Here is a 21,247-nt window from a genome sequence, read left to right as displayed (position 1 = left end):
TCCCTTACTCCAGTCACCTGACGTAGTTGGTCAGATGACTGACATAATTAGACAGCATTCTTGTACATCCTTGCCCGATAACCTTGTCTATTTTGCCTGTTTGTCTTTCTATTGTATTCCGTGTGTATGTTGCCTCACTTCTGCATAATTTAAGGGGGGTGTATGTAACGGAGTTGTGCACTTAGATTATTAAATTATGAAGGAAGTGACGCAACGGCGCACAGTGTGGCACCATGTCCCGCCCATAGTTTCCAGAACAATCTCGAGGAGATTCAGGGTGAGTCGCAATTTTCTGTTGGTCTCGATTAACGCGCATTTTCATGACAATATTCAGGGTGAGTCGCAATTTTCTGTTGGTCTCAAATTAGTGCGCATTTTCATGACAATATCTTATTTTGTTTCCCCTTTTGTACTGTCTAGTGTTATCTAATTAGTTCCCTTATTCATTTCGAGTCCAGATTACTTTTTGTGTCATTATTTACTTCACGTTTTGTCGAGTGGAACTTTGGAGCACATGTGCTTCATAGTGCTTTCCTATTGCGCAGTTAATCACAAGACGAAACCCATGTGACTTCACCCATCCCTTCTGCCATACTGTGTTGCAGGTAATAATTGTTTCATTTCGTTTTTATTGAACCATATTTAGTTTCTTGTGTCGTGTTTCATTTGCCCGTGAGTGTCCGTGGCGGGTTCAACTGTGCGCCAGCCATTACAAGCGCACCGCATGTTCTGCCAAGTCTCCGCCTATGATGTGTTCAGGGACATCTTGTAAATAACATTGAACTTGTGTTGTATTCTCTTTTTCTGTAAATAACCACTATACAATCACACGTTGTTTATTCTGTTTTGTTATCTACAATGTTTTGCATTTGAGAACAATCTCGAGGAGATTCAGGTTAATCACAAGACGAAACCCATGCGACTTCACCCATCCCTTCTGCCATACTGTGTTGCAGAAATAAAAGAAATAAAAAGACACATTCACGCGTCTCGTCTTCATTAAGACGGCAGCATCGTGGAGATGAAGACAGTCACTGTTGTGACACCCGTCACATTGGTGCCGTGACCCGGATCACAAATGACTCTCCACTTCGGACCGGGACCGCGATGCTGCACAATGAAGACGCTGTGCAGTCCCATCACTCGGTGGACGGTGTGTCGACCCCCGTTTTGGAAATACATGTAGTGTGTCAATTGTCTGACCTGCTGTTTTGCAATTAGTGTTTTTTTTTTCATGTACGTGTTTTTGTGTGTTAAGTCTAAGAATGAGCTCCTTACAAGTAACAAGTAGCACACCTTTGAATGAGTGTGTTGGTAGAGGTAGAGGCTTCCCAACCGTGTTACAGTTATGTAGTGCAATCCAGAGTGGTGTAGTTTGTACAGAGGGGAATGGGCAGGTTCAAGCTGAGGCCACTTATGTTAGGGGGGACAGAGTTCCTTCCCAGACCCAGTGCAGTGCATCTACGACGAGCGCACAGACCCTGACACACCGGCGACAGATCCCTTTCTCCAGTCTGTCACAGTTATGTAGGGCTATGCAGAGGGATGTACTTTGTTCAGAGGGGAATGGGCAGGTGCGAGCTGAGGCCACTTATGTTAGTGGGCACAGAGTTCTTTCCCAGACCCAGTGCAGTGCATCTCCGACGAGCGCACAGACCCTGACACACCGGCGACAGATCCCTTACTCCAGTCACCTGACGTAGTTGGTCAGATGACTGACATAATTAGACAGCATTCTTGTACATCCTTGCCCGATAACCTTGTCTATTTTGCCTGTTTGTCTTTCTATTGTATTCCGTGTGTATGTTGCCTCACTTCTGCATAATTTAAGGGGGGTGTATGTAACGGAGTTGTGCACTTAGATTATTAAATTATGAAGGAAGTGACGCAACGGCGCACAGTGTGGCACCATGTCCCGCCCATAGTTTCCAGAACAATCTCGAGGAGATTCAGGGTGAGTCGCAATTTTCTGTTGGTCTCGATTAACGCGCATTTTCATGACAATATCTTATTTTGTTTCCCCTTTTGTACTGTCTAGTGTTATCAAATTAGTTCCCTTATTCATGACAATATCTTATTTTGTTTCCCCTTTTGTACTGTCTAGTGTTATCAAATTAGTTCCCTTATTCATTTCGAGTCCAGATTACTTTTTGTGTCATTATTTACTTCACGTTTTGTCGAGTGGAACGTTGGAGCACATGTGCTTCATAGTGCTTTTCTATTGCGCAGTTAATCACAAGATGAAACCCATGTGACTTCACCCATCCCTTCTGCCATACTGTGTTGCAGGTAATAATTGTTTCATTTCGTTTTTATTGAACCATATTTAGTTTCTTGTGTCGTGTTTCATTTGCCCGTGAGTGTCCGTGGCGGGTTGAACTGTGCGCCAGCCATTACAAGCACACCGCGTGTTCTGCCGAGTCTCCGCCTATGATGCGTTCAGGGACATCTTGTAAATAACAGTGAACTTGTGTTGTATTCTCTTTTTCTGTAAATAACCACTATGCGATCACACGTTGTTAATTCTGTTTTGTTATCTACAATGTTTTGCATTTGAGAACAATCTCGAGGAGATTCAGGTTAATCACAAGACGAAACCGATGCGACTTCACCCATCCCTTCTGCCATACTGTGTTGCAGAAATAAAAGAAATAACGGCAGCATCGTGGAGACGAAGACAGTCACTGTTGTGACACCCGTCACACACACACACATATATATATATATATATATATATATAAAAAATCCTCGTCTCACCCCTCATGGGTGGTGTCTGTCCCCCATTTTAGCTCGGGTCCTCTACCAGAGGCCAGGAAGCTTGAGGGTTCTGCGCAGTATCCGTGCTGTTCCCAGCTCTGCGCTTTTCTGGACTGAGATATCCGATGTTGTCCCCGGGATCTGTTGCAACCACTCGTCTCGTTTGGGGGTCACTGCCCCGAGTGCTCCGACCACCACAGGCACGACTGTGACTGCTTTACCTTCCAGGCTCTCTCCAGCTCCTCTCTGAGCCCTTGGTATTTCTCGATTTTCTCATGTTCCTTCTTTCTGATGGTTCCATCACTCGGGACCGCTACATCCAGCACAATGGCTTTCCTTTGCCCTTTATCTATGACCACGATATCTGGTTGGTTGGCCATTACCATCTTGTCCGTCTGTATCTGGAAGTCCCACAGGATCTTTGCTCGGTCATTCTCTACTACCTTTGGCGGTGTTTCCCATTTTGACCTTGGTGTTTCCAGTCCATACTCCGCACAGATGTTTCGGTAGACTATGCCTGCCACCTGGTTATGGCGCTCCATGTAGGCTTTCCCTGCCAGCATCTTATACCCTGCAGTTATGTGTTGGATTGTCTCAGGTGCCTCTTTGCACAACCTACACCTTGAGTGCCTCTGTACTGCCCTTTAGGCCAGCCCTCTCTAGTCACTGATAGGAGATCAGCCACTTCAGTTATGGGTCAGTGGTACATCCCGTGTCAGGGCTTTTCCGCCCATGGTTGTCCCTCTTCCAGCACCTCATCCTCTGCGCCCCATTGTCTGAGACATTCTTTGAGTACATCATTCGTTGGAGCCTTCTCTTTGATGTATTCATTGAGCTTGGATGTTTCATCCTGGACAGTGGCTCTCACACTCAGTAGTCCCCGGCCTCCTTCCTTACGGCTTACAGTCTCAGTGTACAGTCTCAGGGTGCTGGATTTGGGATGGAACCCTCCATGCAAGGTGAGGGGTTTTCGGGTCTTAACATCCGTGGTCGGAATCTCTTCCTTTGGCCACCTTATTATTCCTGCAGGGATCACTGGCAGGGCATAGCTGTTGCCCGGGTCTTGTTCTTGCCATTGAGCTGGCTTCTGAGGACTTGCCTCACTCGCTGGAGGTATTTGGTCGTAGCCGCTTTCCTTGTTGCTAGTTCGAGGTTTCCATTGGCCTGTGGTATACCGAGGTACTTGTAGCTGTTTTCAATGTCTGCTATTGTTCCTTCAGGGAGTGAGACCCCTTCAGTGTGGACTACCTTGCCCCTCTTATCACCATCCGACTACATTTCTCCAGCCCGAATGACATCCCGATGTCACTGCTGTAGATCCTGGTTGTGTGGATCAGGGAGTCTATGTCCCTTTCGCTCCGTCATTGGTACCGCCCTACCCACTCTCGAGGAGTGGGTAGGGCGGTACCAATGACTTTTTCCGCTGTCGGAACTGTCCGTTTTATATATTTATATATATATATATATATATATATATATATATATATATATATATATATATATATATATATAATGTGTGTGTGTGTGTGTGTGTATGTGTGTGATGACAGTCAAATGGCACCGACTTTCCTCACAATCAAAAACAGTACTGGCATATTCATGCTGCAGGAAAGGCACAACTGCTCAGCACAGTCTCCTCCATGATGAATGTCGTGGCCAAAAATGCTGAAAACAATCATTTGTGATAAAAGAAAACAAAGAAAACACAAAAACAAGACAAAAACAACAAAAAAAGCAAGTCTCATTAGAGAACTTGCTGACGGTTGCCTACTCGGGCGCCATCTTATAAAATAGATTGAAGAGAATCAAGTAAATTAACACTGCTCACATACCAATTTCAATGGCAGACGCCGATCTTTTTAATAATTGAAATACATCAACCTGAAATTTCAAACATTCACGACATTGTGGTAAGAAAATAAATACAAATTGCTTTCATATTAACAACTGTGTGTAAAACGTTCAAGATTGAAATAAAAGTGCTGGGCAAAATTAGTGTGTCCAGAAGTTAAGTTGACAAATATTCAAGAAAAAAAACATGCAATATGTTGAAATAAAAGCTATTGTCTCTGTGTTGTATTGAAATGTGCCAGAAACAAGTGCACATGACACATATAACATACATAAAAACAATGCATTGTTCCAGCTGCCAAACCTAACCTTACCTTAGTTTCGGACCTAACCTTGCTGCGTTTTGCGGACATTCTCATTAATTTATCAATGCCGTTTTTCACGAAATATTTAACTCCCTTCCAAGTTCTCCCTTTCAATTCTTCTGGTAAAGCCTTAATGCAGTTCATGCATTCGTCTTTGCCTGGAACCTTGACAGACCTGATGGAGTCCATCAAGGTTTTCTCCACAGCGTGGATTTCTTCTTCTGTCCACTTTTTTACTTTCATTTTTACTTCTTCCTTCCCTATATAAAATGGGACAGTAAATTAATATTCGTCCAAAAGTTAAGACACAGGCTAGTGCTGTCTAAAGTCATCATTGGTCTGTTTTGTACCAGTTCTGTAATTTTTATACATCAAATCATAACACATTCACGAGCCACTAAATAACAGTTTACCTTCAGAGATCTTCCGCCCTACCATTCAATTTACCTATTAGTAGTAAACACAAAATAAATATATTGAGTTCTACAAAATCAGGAATATGTACTTCAGTGCTATGTTCACAGTACAGTAAAGTCTCGTTATATCGATATCGGTTACATCGATAGTACTGCTTATTACGATACTATTTCTATGAACGCAAGGAGAAAATTACATGCGCGCAGGGTCGGATATATCGATAGTCCCGGTTATATCGATATTTTTTCGGACTCCCGAGAATATCGATATAATGAGACTTTACTGTATTTATTTTTTTGGGTGGGATCAATTTAGTTTGTAAGGGTTCACATTACATGAAGAAATGCTTATCTATTTACTACTGAGAAAACATGATTTTAAAGATTCCATTCCGATTTCTATACACCCTCACATTGAAGTTGTTCAATACTAAATATCCCATAGAAAGTTATGAGGACAAAGAGATATAGAGCATTTTTTTTGTAGGAAAACAATACATTATGGTAATCAAAAACAAAAATAATGTATCATATTTCCCCTACCTATACAGTATATAGACCCCTACCACTGTTGCTTGTCAGATGATAACTCAGTCACGAACCAAGAGAAAACAGTTTATCTTTTGTTTGCTGTGGTGGAACAGGCACCTTCTTGACGAGCAGCATCTTCCCATCTGACCTACCTGCACAAAAAAACAGGTCTCTTGTTTCTATTTATAATTGTATATTATTTATTGCATTCTATTTGTGATTTTATTTTATTTATTATAGTACCTATGCTTGTCTGTGACTGTAAGGTGTCCTTGAGAGCTTTGAAAGGCGCTTAAAATGTAATGTATTATTATTATTATTATTACAAATAAAACACAACATGTGTACCGTCTGTAATATACCCGACAGCAAACACATAACTGGATTTCGGGTGGGTACGTTGCTGTCTCAGAATCAGTGACTGCTTGTCCCTCCTCCTACTCTCCTTGTGCAAGATTAGATTAGATCACATTACATTACCCTTTATTTCCCTTTATTAGACTCACAGTGGAGAAATGCACGAGGCCGCCATTGGTACTGTTGACCTTCAGGGTGCTAGTGGAAAATTGACTACTGTTGGTCGAAGAAGGAGAGGAGGGAGGTGTGCCCAGAGAAAAAGAGAGAAATGGAACGCCAAGAGTATAGAACTAAGAGTAGGAACTTTGAATGTAGACATTTAAACAGCTTCTTCCCCCAAGCCATTAACTCTTTGAACTCTTTCAACAGTGTGTATAGTGCCACTTAGCAGTTTTTTTGACAACGATACTAGTGCAGCGTGTTCTACCGGAAACAAATTCCTTGTGTGTTCTACATACTTGGCAATAAAGATGATTCTGATTCTGATTCTGATTCTGATGTAGGAACAATGACAGGTAAAGGTAGAGAGCTGGTTGACATGATGCAGAGAAGGAAGGTGGACATACTGTGTGTCCAGAAGGCCAGGTGGAAAGGGAGCAAGGCTAGAAGCTTAGGGTCAGGGTTTAAGTTGTTGTATCATGGTGAAGACAGAAAGAGAAATGGAGTTGGGGTTATCTTAAAAGAGGAGTTTGTTAGGAATGTCTTAGAAGTAAAAAGAGTATCAGACAGAATGATGAGTCTGAAGCTAGAAATTGAAGGTGTGATGTTCAATGTTGTTTGTGGGTATGCCCCACAAGTAGGATGTTAGCTGGCGGAGAAGGAGAAATTTTGCTTGGACTTCGATGAAGTCATACAGAACATCCCGAGAAGTGAGAGGGTTGTAATTGGTGGAGACTTCAATGGGCATGTTGGTGCAGGAAACAAAGATGATGAGGAAGTGATGGGCAGGTTTGGACTCCAGATGAGGAACGCTGAAGGACAGATGGTCGTTGACTTTGCTAAGAGAATGGAAATGGCTACTGTGAATACTTTCTTTCAGAAGAGACAGGAACATAGGGTGACCTATAAGAGTGGAGGCAGAAGTACACAGGTAGACTACATTTTGCGTCAACGGCGCCATCTAAAGGAAATCAGTGACTGCAAAGTAGTGGTTGGTGAGAGTGTAGCCAGACAGCATAGGTTGGTGGTGTGTAGGATGACGCTGGCAGTGAGGAAGATGAAGAAACCAAAGGCTCAAGTGTGGACAAAATGGTGGAAGTTGAAAAAGGAAGAGTGTTGCATGACATTTAGGAAGGAGGTAAGACAAGCACTGGGTGGGCTGACATAATCAGAGACACAGGTCGGAAAGTACTTGGTGTATCGAGTGGAAGAAAGGTTGATAAGGAGACTTGGTAGTGGAATGGGGACGTGCAGCAGTGTATACAGAGAAAGAGGTTAGCAAGTGGGACACTGAGAGGACGGACGAGAGTAAACAGCAGTACAAGGAGATGCAGCGCACGGTTAAAGTAAAGGTGGCAAAAGCCAAACAAGAGGCCTATGATGACTTGTATGCTCGGCTGGACAGCAAGGAAGGTGAGACTGATCTTTACAGGCTGGCGAGACAGAGAGACAAAGATGGTAAGGACTGTTGGATTATTTTTATCGTTCGCCCTTGGTTCATTGCTTCGACGGGTGTTGATGGAGATCGATGGTTAAATCATCAGGGAGGCAGGTCTTGAACAGAAAGTTGATTTCATTTGGGAGAGCGCGGCAATCGCGGTGTCGGCCGTGAAGGGAGCATGGAGCGAGAGAGAGAGAGAGACGAACGGGCTGCAGGAGTATTTATACGGCGCATAGTATATGACGCGACAGGATGTGACGTAATGAAAATGCGACACCATGTAAAGGAAGGCGGGATATGACGCATGAGGAAGTTCAAAATGTAAACAAAGATTACGGAGCGATGTTTAGAGATGTTTGTATGGCGAATTACCCCAACAGGACCTGCAGCAGGTTCGTGTGATTAAGGATAGAGATGGCAATGTATTAACAGGTGCCAGTAGTGTGATGGCAAGATAGAAAGAGTACTTTCCAGTAGTGTGATGGCAAGATGGAAAGAGTACTTTGAAGAATTGATGAATGAGGAAAATGAGAAGGAACAAAGAGTAGAAGATGTGACTGTTGTGGACCAAGACGTAGCAAACATTAGCAAGGATGAAGTGAGGAGGGCGCTGAAGAGGATGAAGGGGGGAAAGGCACTCGGGCCTGATGATTTACCAATCAAGGTATGGAAGTGTCTTGGAGAGGTGGTGGTGGTGTTACTGACTGGGTTATTCAACAAGATCTTAGATGTGAACAGATGCCTCAAGAATGGAGACGAAGTGTACTCGTGCCCATTTAAGAACAAAGGAGATGTGCAGAGTTGTACTAACTACAGAGGAATAAAGTTGATGAGCCATACAATGAAACTCTGGGAAAGAGTTGTTGAAGCTAGACTAAGAGCAGAAGTGAACATTTGTGAGCAGCAGTATGGCTTCATGCCAAAAAAGAGTACAACAGATGCAGTGTTTGCTTTAAGAATGCTGATAGAGAAGTACAGAGAAGGTCAGAAGGAATTGCATTGTGTCTTTGTAGATCTGGAGAAAGCATACGACAGGGTGCCCAGAGAAGAGCTGTGGTATTGCATTGATGGACAGGCTGACAGACGATGTTAGACAAGAATCTCCTTAGACCATGATGTTTGCAAATGACATTGTGATCTGTAGCGAGAACGGGGAACAGGTGGCGTAGAAACTAGAGATGTGGAGATATGCCCTGGAAAGGAGAGGAATGAAGATCAGTCGCAGCAAGACGGAATATATGTGTGTGAATGAGAGGGATCCAAGTGCAAGAGTGATGCTACAGCGAGAAGAGATGAAGAAGGTGGATGATTTTAAGTACTTGGGGTCAACTGTCCAGAGCAATGGAGTGTGTGGAAAAGAGGTGAAGAAGTGCGTCCAGGCAGGCTGGAGCGGCTGGAGAAAAATGTCAGGTGTGATGTGTGATAGAAGGGTTTCAGCTAGGATGAAAGGAAACGTGTATAAAACAGTGGTGAGACCAGCCATGACGTTTGGACTGGAATCAGTGCCACTGAAGAAAAGACAGGAAGCAGAGCTGGAGGTAGCAGAGCTGAAGATGTTGAGGTTTTCTTTGGGAGTGACCAGGTTGGATAGGATCAGGAATGAGTACATTAGAGGGACTACTCATATTAGAGGCTTTGGAGAGAAAGTCAGAGAGGCCAGACTCAGATGGTTTGGACATGTCCGGAGGAGAGAGAGTGACTATATCGAGAGAAGGATGCTGAGCCTTGAACTGCCAGGCAGGAGACCGAGAGAAAGACCGAAGAGGAGGTTTATGGATGTGGTCAAAGTGGACATGACGGTAGCTGGTGTGAGAGAGGAGGATGCACAAAACTGGGATAGATGGAGGCCATTGATTCGCTGTAGCGACCCCTGAAGGGAAAAGCCGAACGGAAAAGAAGTGGAGAAATTATTCTATTGTATTGTTCTGAATTTACAATTATTTTCTGTGTCAACATGAATATATACTGTATGTATGACACCAATGGTCTACATTTTCAGGAAGGCATTGAACAAAACATATTTTGACCTAAAAATTTGTAGTCATAAACATACCAGATGATTGTGGCGATGATGTTGATGTAGGAGTACATTTTGTTATATCTTTATCGTCCTCATCATTAGTGCCTGACACATCAGTGTCAACACACAGTTTTTCTGAGGAACAGAGAAAACACAGATAAAACTTCAGCTGGCAGAGAAAAAAATGGGTGCAATTATTTCCTAAAATATGCAGATGTGTTCTTACCATGGGGATCAATGTTTATTTCATCCAAATTCTTGCCCTTAAACTGGGACAAACGTCCCGTTTCCAAAGCGATGAGTACCGTGCTCATTTTTGCAAGCTGCAATGTCCCCTCCGGCAGCCGATAATTTTGACGGTGCACTCTGATATCATGGCCTAGGAAGTCTGCCAACTCGTCCATTTCATTGTCTTTTAAAATGAGAACTTTGGACATTGTGGCCATGTGCTTTCTCAATTTTGTGGAAGACAATGCTTCCAGATTTTTTGCTCTGCAGTTTAGGGCTATCTGACGAATTACATCAGATCCTCTGAAGTGACTGGGAGCTTCTGGTCTTGCAAAAAAAGAATGTTTTCATCCAGTATCCCACATTCATGACGAGTATTGGCAAGTAACATCATGGATGTCTGCACTTCATGTGTAAAGAGAATGGGAACCTTTCGCCCTTGTATTTCAATTCTTTGGAAGTGCCGACAGTTTCCGCTCAAAGTCAGACACAGCCAGCTCCACATCCGGATGTGTCAACGATGTATCTCTCAAAGTAAACGCAGTAAGTGGCATCTTAGAAACTTCCCCTTCTCTTCTCCGGTTGAAAATGATAATTTCGCAAAGTGTAACTTTTGCAAGTTCTCCCCAATGTTTCCTACTTGTGTCTTCTTTGAGTTTTTTTTTTTTTTTGGTACACCTGTCTTTGGACCTCAAGATATTCATGCATCTTTTTCACATCTTCGGTAAAAGGCAGAAGTTGTGGAACATTCCATTTTGCCTCACGCAGGTTTCTGAGGGCCTTTGAGGACACGCATTCACTCCATCTGGTGTCACAGATTTGTTTGAACACCCGTGCATTATTAATGGACTCGTCATCACCTGAAATTAATCCTTCACCTTCAATAATATTTGCAATTACCTGAGGTTGTGGCCTAACTTAAGTGCGAAGGATGGTATTTCGAATGCATTTAATTGCTCATTTAAGCCAGCCACCTTCCTCACTATTTCGATCACATGAGGGAAATTTACTGGGATAAAGAAATCCACCATGTCTTTAAGCTTTCCATTTTTCTTCCTCTATAGAAGCAGTCGTCCTGTCTCACGCATCTTCTGTCTGATGTAATCATGTTTTGAGACATCATGCCCATGCTTATTGAAGAGGTCTTCCCCAAATTTCAGAATCACCTTTTCGTTACGCACAGCATTTGTGATTGCATCTTGATGCATAGCAAGCACCATTTTCCAAAACTGTTCATTTACACCATCTGGAATTGGCTGAGCATATTCACGCAGGACTGAACCCTAGTCTTTCCTGGTTTCAAATTTTGCACATGCATGTTTAAGTGACACCTCTGCATGTGCCTCCACATTGCTCTCCTCATAAAGTAGCCCTGACAATTCACACAATGCATGTAATATTTGGCTTCCACGTTTGTTTTGGATTGCTGACGAGGTATCAAAATTGCTTGACCTTCACGAAGAACGTCATTGTTATGGGCACGATTCCCTTTATTTCTGAGAAGATACGGTTGTATTCTTCTCTGTTTGGAGCCAGTTGGAAATTGAAGCATGTTTGCCACTTCAGGGGTATCTTTGTGTTATCAAATGGCGTGCAATTTTTCTGGAAGGCTTGGAGCAAAACACACAGAAGTGAGATTTGTTGTAGAGCCTGCCACCATCTGTTTTCCTTTTAAAAGTCATGACCTTCATATCAGAACCACTGGATGAAGCTGTTGGCTGGTGTTTTGAGTTGGCACAAGTCACACGTCTTTGTGTCTGTGGCTTAGAGGAATTGGCCAGGTGTAAACTTTTTGATTCATGAGGTTTATCTGTGTCCAGGGTAGAAGAAGGTGTCACACGTCTTTTTTATGTGAAGTAACATGTACTTTCCGTGGGTTGGTCGAAGGTACTTTCCGTCTCTTTGTCCTCTTGTTCTTCTGCTGCTACCGAGCTGTCACTTGTTTGTTCTCCAGGTTTGGGAACATATTCATCATCAGTATTGTCAGAACTCGACAGAGAATTGTCCATGGTTTGTTCCATCATTTCCATGTTAAGCTGAAAGAGGGAGAGACAGAGAGATTACTAACCGTAAAATCCTGTACATAATTTGTGCCCCCCACTCTTGTGCCTATTTGAGATTAAGTACTCCAGCATTCTAGAGCATAACCCACCAGGAGTCTGTATGCCTTGTTGGAGGAGCTGCCGCCAAATGGAGCGTTGAGCTGCAATGTCCTCCAGCTGGGTCGGTCGGGTTTAGGCCGCATTTTTTTCATGGCAGTCTTCACCTGGTCTTTTTAGCACTTTTTGGGGCCTCCTGCCAGGCGACGGCCGCGATGGAGCTGGCCATAAAGCACCTTACGTGGCAAGCGCTCTTCTGGCATCTTGATCACATGGCCGAGCCAGCAAAGTTGGTGCTGGGTTACTGTAGCTTCCACACTGGTGCAGTTGGTTTTGCAGAGTATTTCAGTGTGGGGGACTCTGTCTCTCCAGGATAGCTCAAGGATGCATTGTATGCACTTGATGTGGAAGGCCTCAAGCATCTTGAGGTGGCGACTGTACAGGGTCCATGCTTCGCAGCTGTCGAGGAAGGTTAACACAACAACAGCCCGATAAACTGCAGTCTTGGTGTGGAGTTTGAGATCTTTGTTTTGAAAGACTCTCCTCCTAAGTCTGCCAAAAGATGCCAAATGATCAGCTCATCGGCCAGCTCTGAAGCAGCATCAAAATGGTCCTGATGATTTGAATCAGGTGCGTTGCTCCTGGGAGAGCTGGATAACAGGCAGGACGGCGGCCCTCGAGGACCGACTTTGGACACCCCTGGACTAGCTTGTAGTGCTTCTGGTGTGTGGGCCACAACTGCACAGTCATCTGCATATTGGAGTTCGATGACTTGCTCTGATCTTACTTTCGTGACTGCCTGGAGCTTCCTGATGTTGAATAGATTTCCATCAAGCCTGAAATCTATGGTAACCCCACTGTTCTTCTCGATCCTCTCATGGAGCAACAGTGTCACACACAGGAGGATGATGTTGAACAGGACTGGTGCGAGGACACATCACTGGTGTACACCAGTCTGCCACATTAGGCTCGCATACACTCACACAGTTTTTTGGTCTGGAATGCCCCCGTGGGGACACTTTAGGAAATGTCATGAAACGTCTTTAAAACATGGTTTAAAGTCTCTCAGAGCAATTTGCCCGTGGGGACCTCATTGTAGGTCCCCACGGGTACATGAGTCCCCACCGGGCTGCGTGCGGTCAGGTTGATGTCCCCACCGGGGGGCGCAAACGAGAACAAGCATGCATGCGCACACATACACAAACACACACATAGACAAAATCACATATAGATAGATGTGTGTCACATATAGATGTGTCTGAATAACAATAATAAAAAATATTAACAAAAAAGCTCTTTCAATAGTTACATCAAATCATTTTCAAGCAAAAGTTTGTTTCATTATTAAAACAAAAGTTTTGGAGTCATTGGTGCATTACAACAACACTTGTTTATATAACAGCTTTCAATAATCTTACTGTTGAGGGATTTGATGTTTCATTCACAGAGGTGTTGTTTGAAGGGTCTGTAAAAAAGAAAAATCACTTCTGGAAGAATGGGTTTTAATGGTCCTAACTCATATGTTACAGCAGAACAGAAACAAAGAGAGACACATTCAAGAAAATAATACAAATATAAGCACTTAGGGTTGGCCCAAATGTCCAAACTTACTGTTCGCTGCAAAATTCTTCGTCATATTGACAGAATCCAAAATGAAGTGTACCCTTCCACTGCGTCCTCTCACTGTGTGTTTTCTTATCCTGTCAGCCTCTCCTCTCATTTTTCAAGCAGGTCCATGCAAATGGACACCTGAGCAGGTGAGTGATCCCACCTGGAGTCAGGATCAAGTGAACCTACAACTTGTGACTTCAGAGGTAGAATTTCACACTCACCCCTCCCCAGTTTCCGGAGAATATTACAAATAAATAATAACAAAAAAAAGACCCAGAGTGTGTAAGGCGAAAAGTGTGTATCTAAAAAAAAAATTCCCATAGGAAACCATTAAAATGGGAATAATCCGTTCCCGGATTTCCATAAAATATACTTTTCAACTAAATAAGCCTTAAAACTACACGCAACATACCTTATTCTATGTATAATAAATGTGCTATTGTATTGTAATGAAAGAAATACACTGCATTGTATCATAAAGTCACTTAATTTACATTTGTGATGGTCATTGATGGCTTGATGGAATGGCGTTGGAGGTCGAAGATCAAACGGAATTGCTATTTGGAAAGAGAGGCACATTACATGAGGACTGTAATTAAAGAAATAACGTTTTATTTACCTTTTTGATGGTCGTTGATTGCTTATGGAAGGAGAGTCACCTTCCATATGGACTGTTGGTAACTTAACTTCTGGTGCTGTTCGGTCGTGTGCTTCCGCCGAAGATCACTCCGCCAGCCGTGGTGGGTGTGTATTATGAAAATAGTGCTTATTATAAGGTTTAATTTTCATAAATTTGACGTTTGTAAGACAAAAAGTTTGTAAGTTGAGGTGTTTGTAAGTTGAGGTCTCACTGTATATATGTATATACATGTGTGTGTGTATATATATATATATATATATATATATATATATATATATATATATATATATATATATATATATATATATATATATATGGCTGATCTGAAGAAGTCCTATCAGTGGCTAGAGGGGGCTGGCCTAAAGGACAGCACAGAGGCACTCATCCTGGCTGCCCAAGAGCAGGCCCTGAACACCAGACAGGACCCAAGGTGTAGGTTGTGCAAAGAGGCACCTGAGACAATCCAACACATAACTGCAGGGTGTACGATGCTGGCAGGGAAAGCCTACATGGAGCGCCATAACCAGGTGGCTGGCATAGTCTACCGAAACATCTGTGCGGAGTGTGGACTGGAAACCTCAAGGTCAAAATGGGAAACACCTCCCAAGGTGGTGGAGAATGACCGAGCAAAGATCCTGTGGGACTTCCAGATACAGACTGACAAGATGGTAATGGCCAACCAATCAGATATCGTGGTCATAGATAAAAGGGAAAGAAAAGCCGTTGTCGTGGATGTAGCGGTCCCGAGTGATGGAAACATCAGAAAGAAGGAACATGAGAAAATGGAGAAATACCAAGGGCTCAGAGAGGAGCTGGAGAGAGCCTGGAAGGTAAAGGTGACAGTCGTGCCTGTGGTGGTCGGAGCACTCGGGGCAGTGACCCCCAAACTCGACGAGTGGTTGCAACAGATTTTCCGGGAACAACATCGGATATCTCGGTCCAGAAAAGCGCGGGAACAGCACGGATACTGCGCAGAACCCTCAAGCTTCCTGGCCTCTGGTAGAGGACCCGAGCTAAGATTGGGGACAGACACCACCCATGGTGGGTGAGACGAGGATTTTATATATATATATATATATATATATATATATATATATATATATATATATATATATATATATATATTAAAGTCTCGTTATATCGATATCGGTTATATCGATAGTACCGCTTATTACGATACTATTTTCATTTCCCGTCTTTTTAGGTATAATTAGTACCGTTTAGTACGATACCCGGTTATTACGATAATCCAGTTATTACGGTGCTGCTTTTCATCCCCCGCCGGCCATTTTTGTTGTTTGTATCGATATATCCGTCGCGCCATTGGTCAACTTGGTCACATGAGCTGCCATCGGTCGCGCTATTGGTCGACTTGGCCGTGTGACTTTGTCACGTGACACGCCATCGGTCGCGCCATTGGTCAACTTGGTCACGTGTCTTGGTTACGTGTCACGCCATCAGTCGCGCCATTGGTCGACTTGGTCAGGTGACTTGGTTACGTGCCCAGCACCCGTGCAGCAGAGCCATTTTCATTTTCAGACGCTAGCTCGTGTGTAGCAGACGAGAAAAAAGGGAGCTAATGGCCAGCTCCGTTTGTTATATGGCGCTTGGCTGCCCTCTTTTGGCGGCTTTTGTTTAATGCAGTTCGGCGCAGGATCGGATATATCGATAGTCCCGGTTATATCAATATTTTTTCGGACTCCCTTGAATATCGATATAACGAGACTTTACTGTATATACAGTAAAGTCTCGTTATATCGATATAGTATCGTAATAAGCGGGACTATCGATATAACCGATATCGATATAACGAGACTTTACTGTGAGACCTCATCTTACGAACACCTTACCTTACGAACTGCACTATTTTCATGATACACACCCACCATGGCTGGTGGAGTAATCTTCGGCGGAAGAACAATAAAGCACACGACCTTCGGAACTGGCGGAGTGGTCTTCGACGGAAGCACACGACCGAACAGCGCTCCAGCCGGCGATACTTTCCACACCCCCTTTCATTGAATGCGCACGCCGATTGCCTCCTTGGAGCTTTTTGCTGATAATTTTACTATTATGGGACCAAAAACAACCCACCACAGGCTCGTCTTCAGCCCAAGAAGACACAAAGTAAAATCACCGTCGCTGAGAAGAAGGAGATAATTGAAAAACACAAACAAGGTGTGCGTTTGTGTGATTTAGTGGCCGAGCACGGCTATGCTAAGTCAACCATTACCACCATTTTCCGGAACAGAGAAGCCGTCAAAGGTGTGTCTGTTGCAAAAGGTGTTTGCATGTTCTCAGCGGACCCGCGTGGGTTTTCTCCGGGTCCTCCGGTTTCCTCCCACACTCCAAAAAACATGCATGGCAGGCAGATTGACCACTACAAATTGTCCCTAGGTGTGAGTGTGAGAGTGACTGTTGTATGTCTTTGTGTGCCCTGCGATTGGCTGACAACCAATTCAGGGTGTCCCCCGCCTCGTGCCCGAAGACAGCTGAGATAGGCAGCAACCCCCGTGACCCTAATGAGGAATAAGCGGTATGGAAAATGAGATGAGAGAGATGAGATATATATATATATATATTATTTTTTTTACACATTCGATCTTCTTCAGAAGGTGTTGCCCCACCCAGGAATTGAAGCCTGGTCACAACAATGGGAATATTGTATGATACCAACTACACAGGCTGTGCCCACTTCAGTGTGTGTGTGAGAGAAAAAGTAAAGTGCCTTGTGTTCCTCACTCCAAAACCCACCGTTTTGTTGGTATTTTTTTGAAAAGTATACTGTCACTATAGTGGGGCCTTGGCTTACGAACTTAATTGGTTCCCAGACAGAGTGTGTAAGGCGAAGTGTGTATCCCAAAAATTAATTTCCCATGGGAAACAAAATGAGAATAATCCGTTCCCAGGTCTCCTGAAAATATAATTTTCAACTAAATAAGACTTAAAACTACACACAACATACTATATTCTATGTATAATAAATGTGCGATTGTATTGTAATGAAAGAAATACACTGCATTGTAAAATAGTCACTTAATTTACATTTGTGCTGGTCATTGATTGCTCTTAGTTGACACCTGTTGCTTTCTGACTTGTAAGGGCTTACGAAACTGAGGCATCACATTATCATTCATCATGTTGATGATTGTCATAGCCAGTCTTTTCTGGATGGAACTGTTCAATAAAAGCCAAATTCTACCATGCTGCTTTCAAAGATCGAAGGGTAACATCATGCCAAGCCTTTTATATCAGCTGAACACAATGATACTGTCACATTCCGAACGTGACAGGGCTAGCTGGCGGAACGTTAATAAAAGGAGTTGAATCCCTAAGAAGGCGGCAGAGACGTAGGTGATGGCAGAGATTTTATTACAACAAAAGGCGCGAGTCCGATGATTCCACTGACACGGAATGACGCGACAAAAGAAGGCGGGCGGGGGCAATCCGTCCAGCCTATCAAGCTAGGCAAAATAAAATGGCACGCGGGGGTGAAAAAACTCGCGATCCCTGAAAGCAACAAACTTACGCGATCGCGGTAAACAACCACCTTGGGCGAAGCAAACTCTTGTGCTGGCAAGTCCAAGACATTGGCGAGGCGCGAGGCGTCGTAATCATGTCACTGGTGAGTGACTCGTTGAAATGTCCCAGTATCTGTGATCAGGGGATTGACAACAGCTGGCGGAGGTCGGAAGCGGCGATAGTCACATGAAAGCATCGAGTAAATAACACCTTTGTGTAGCAATGGTGGATTTAGCATATCGGGACCGGGCTCTTTATTTGTAGAATGGTAGTGGAAAGTTACTCTCAGGGAAGAAAATGCGTCAGGCTGAGATTCACATGAAGGCCACGGTTCGCACCTGTGACACCACAAACGCACACCTCGTTCGTGTTTCTCAATGATCTCCTTCTTGTCCAAGACTGTAATTTTGTTTTGTGTCTCCTTCGGCTGAACACGAGCCCGCGTTGGGGTCTTTTTCGGTCCCATAACAGCAAAAATATCGTTGAAGACAATCGACGTGTGCATTCATAGAAAGGGGGTGTCGAAAGGTAGGCCGGCTGGGGCGCTGTTCGGTCGTGTGCTTTGTTGTTCTTCCGCCGAAGATTACTCCACCAGCCGTGGTGGGGGGTGTGTATCGCGAAATGTAGTGCTTAATCCAAGGTTTAATTTTCATAAATTTAACGTTTGTTAACCGAAAAGTTCGTAAGGCAAGGTGTTCGTAAACCGAGGCCCCACTGTATTTTCCTTCCTTTTTTAAAGAACCACACATTTGCCAATATTGCAACATGTCAGTAGCCAGGGCTGTGAAGTCCCTCTATACCAGACATGGGCAAACTACGGCCCGCGGGCCACATACGGCCCGTTAGGCTTTTTAATCCGGCCCGCCGAACATGCCCAAAGTATAGTAAAAACAGTGTCTGAAACTCATGACAAAAAGTTAGCAGACAACAGGGCAGGTAAGTGAAAAGTTGCCTGCCCCATTTTTCACAACTTGAACAATGAAGCAACAAATCACATTAAAAACATTGTCACAAAGTAAAGTTTTTTTAAAATCAAGAATGTACCTACTACAAATGCTACCGTGCTTAATCTACGGTAAATGTGCATGGCTGTAGATTTTGTTGCAGTAGTCGATTGTCATTGCGGTGCACAATGCAACGTTTGCATTGCTTCCTACGAGCCACTAAGCCCCTTTCATAAGTCTCACGTACACTTTACAGTCACGGTTTAATGTAAATTTACGTTTTGTAGCGTCACATATGTTGTTAGCTTCTTTTGAATCTTTCTTCTGGGCTGAGGTTCTGTGCATCTATTTTGGAAAATGACATGCAAATGCAAAACATTATAACGCTTGCGAAAGTCCGTAGGAAAGAAGCAGACCTCTGATTGGCTGTCGTGCAGAGTATGCAAATTTCAACTGCAGGTAGCCTACGTCTGTGTGCTCGGCGACGGTACACGTGTATTGTTTGCGCGTGAAGGCGAGAGCTTCAGTGGAGTTTGTTGAGCGCGCCGTCAGGACAAACCATCTATGATTTGGCGGAATTTAACACAAGTAGGTATTATTGAGCCTGAATATTTCGTTTTGTAATAATGTTTTGAATGTTGAAAGTGATTCCATTTTTCAATAAATGTTGATTTCTTTAACTTTGCCCCTTCGATGGAAACTTATTAAAAACAGACGCAATCTTGATAAATCACAGTGCATGTTATTTTAATCTATTTCCATTTCCTCCTCCAAGTATCTGCCAAATAGTATGTAAACGCCATATTCCTTGAGACGAATTTATTAACTAATCAGGGATATTTTTCACATTTGAAAGACAGTTAATAAATTGGGTTGTAGTGTTCTTACTGTGCAATGAGGTTTGTACACACTACATTTAAAGAACAACCGGCACCATTTTTTGTTTTCGTTTCCCACTGACATCAGAAAAACGTTTTATAGCATCTAAAATACCCAAATCAGGCAGGCTGATATTTTTAGTTAAATGAAAAACACCAATACAAATGACTTCAAAATGAATCCGGAAATGGCCAGTTTCAGAAGGTCCCACCCCCTTGTTCGTGACGTCACGCCAAGACATCTTGCCTTGCTCGAGAATCAAAACAATGGCTTCAGATTCGAAGAAGATGCTTTCTCTTTACTCATCCAGTTATGAATATGATTCAAATAGTTCTGAAGAGGCAAGCATAAATGTTTGCAATTGATTCAAGGAGTCCTCCCATATCAATTTGAGCCGTCAATGACAGCAATGTAGCACCCAGAAAATGCAGAAGATTGCGCCCAAGCTCCGTTGGAAATGGGCTGATTTGTCAGCTAGGAATTTGTGTCAGTGAATATCAAATAGTTGTCTTGGTGCAACACACAACGATTTACCATGGCGTTATTTATGTGTTTTCCTTCTAATTTCGCCATCAACACGAAGTTTTCAGACCAAACCAAGTACCCAAAATGCATTGTGTGTCGCTTTCTCGGTCAGGGGCGGTCCAAACGTGACGTCACATGGGGATCGTCATCAACTCGAAAACAAGACTTCATGAATATTCAGCGCAAGTCTTAAAACTTAACTATAGCTATATGCTGTGGAATCTTTGTAAAATATGCTCAGTCGAAGTCATTTGAAGTGATATTATAAATTATGGACATAACTTGTCCGGTGGCGTCAGTTGTCCTTTAATGCTTTAGGTTTAGTATTTCCGGCCCAAACACTCCCTCCAAATGCTCCTGGCCCGGCCCCTCTGTCAAATTTTAGAACCCAATGCGGCCCGCGAGTCAAAAAGTTTGCCCACCCCTGCTCTATACAGTAGTTGCTTGCAGTTGTGGTTATCGTTATTGGAGCCTGAGCAGTGACTGCTGCGAGGTCCCTATTGTAATTTTAACAAAACTATCTTTTTATAATAAGAGCAGGTATGCATGAAGAGCATGGTAAGTTTAATATGGCATTACAAATGTTAAGACCATCACAATAGGCAAAAAATGAAAATAAAATAGCAAGCAATTAGTTAGCAGGATAACAATGTAGGTACATGTATAATCAGCTGTGCTTTTATTTTATGTTTTGAGAGCAAATGTAAAGTTAATCTGGTCATCTTGTGGGACAAAAAAAATGTTATAGTAAGCCTTATTTCATTCCTTCGAGCAAAATAAATATGTCCTGAGGCCAAGACTCATTTATCTCATGGAAGATTCAAAGCCACATTTTGTCTGGTTCATTTACTTCAAAGTATATTTCAAAGAAGACTACTTTTATAAATTTACGGTATGGACACACAAATATACCGCCCAAACCAAATCCATTGTGTTCAGTATTTTATCATTGTTGATTTTCT

At 43.1% G+C, this 21,247-nt stretch overlaps 1 long non-coding RNA gene across 3 annotated transcripts; it reads right to left on the bottom strand.

Annotated features, from left to right (window-relative positions):
* Positions 1-4,588: 4,588 nt before the first annotated feature.
* On the bottom strand, positions 4,589-14,039 carry LOC148894566 (uncharacterized). Of its 3 annotated transcripts, none has more exons than XR_016115714.1 (4): positions 12,218-14,039; positions 9,871-12,101; positions 5,327-6,012; positions 4,589-5,173 (listed from the first exon to the last, which is right to left on the bottom strand). It is a non-coding gene; the product is annotated as an uncharacterized LOC148894566 (long non-coding RNA). The 3 variants fall into 3 exon arrangements; XR_016115713.1 differs by having other exon boundaries at positions 4,589-6,012; positions 9,871-9,972; positions 10,064-12,101; XR_016115712.1 differs by having other exon boundaries at positions 4,589-6,012.
* Between the last annotated feature and the right edge of the window lie 7,208 nt (positions 14,040-21,247).

This window comes from Hippocampus bargibanti, linkage group LG08 (assembly GCF_051943395.1).
Source record: "Hippocampus bargibanti isolate YZ-2025 linkage group LG08, ASM5194339v1, whole genome shotgun sequence".
Taxonomy (NCBI): Eukaryota; Metazoa; Chordata; class Actinopteri; order Syngnathiformes; family Syngnathidae; genus Hippocampus; species Hippocampus bargibanti.
Note: the sequence above shows the minus strand (reverse complement) of the source record. Positions and strands in the feature narration are given on the sequence as shown.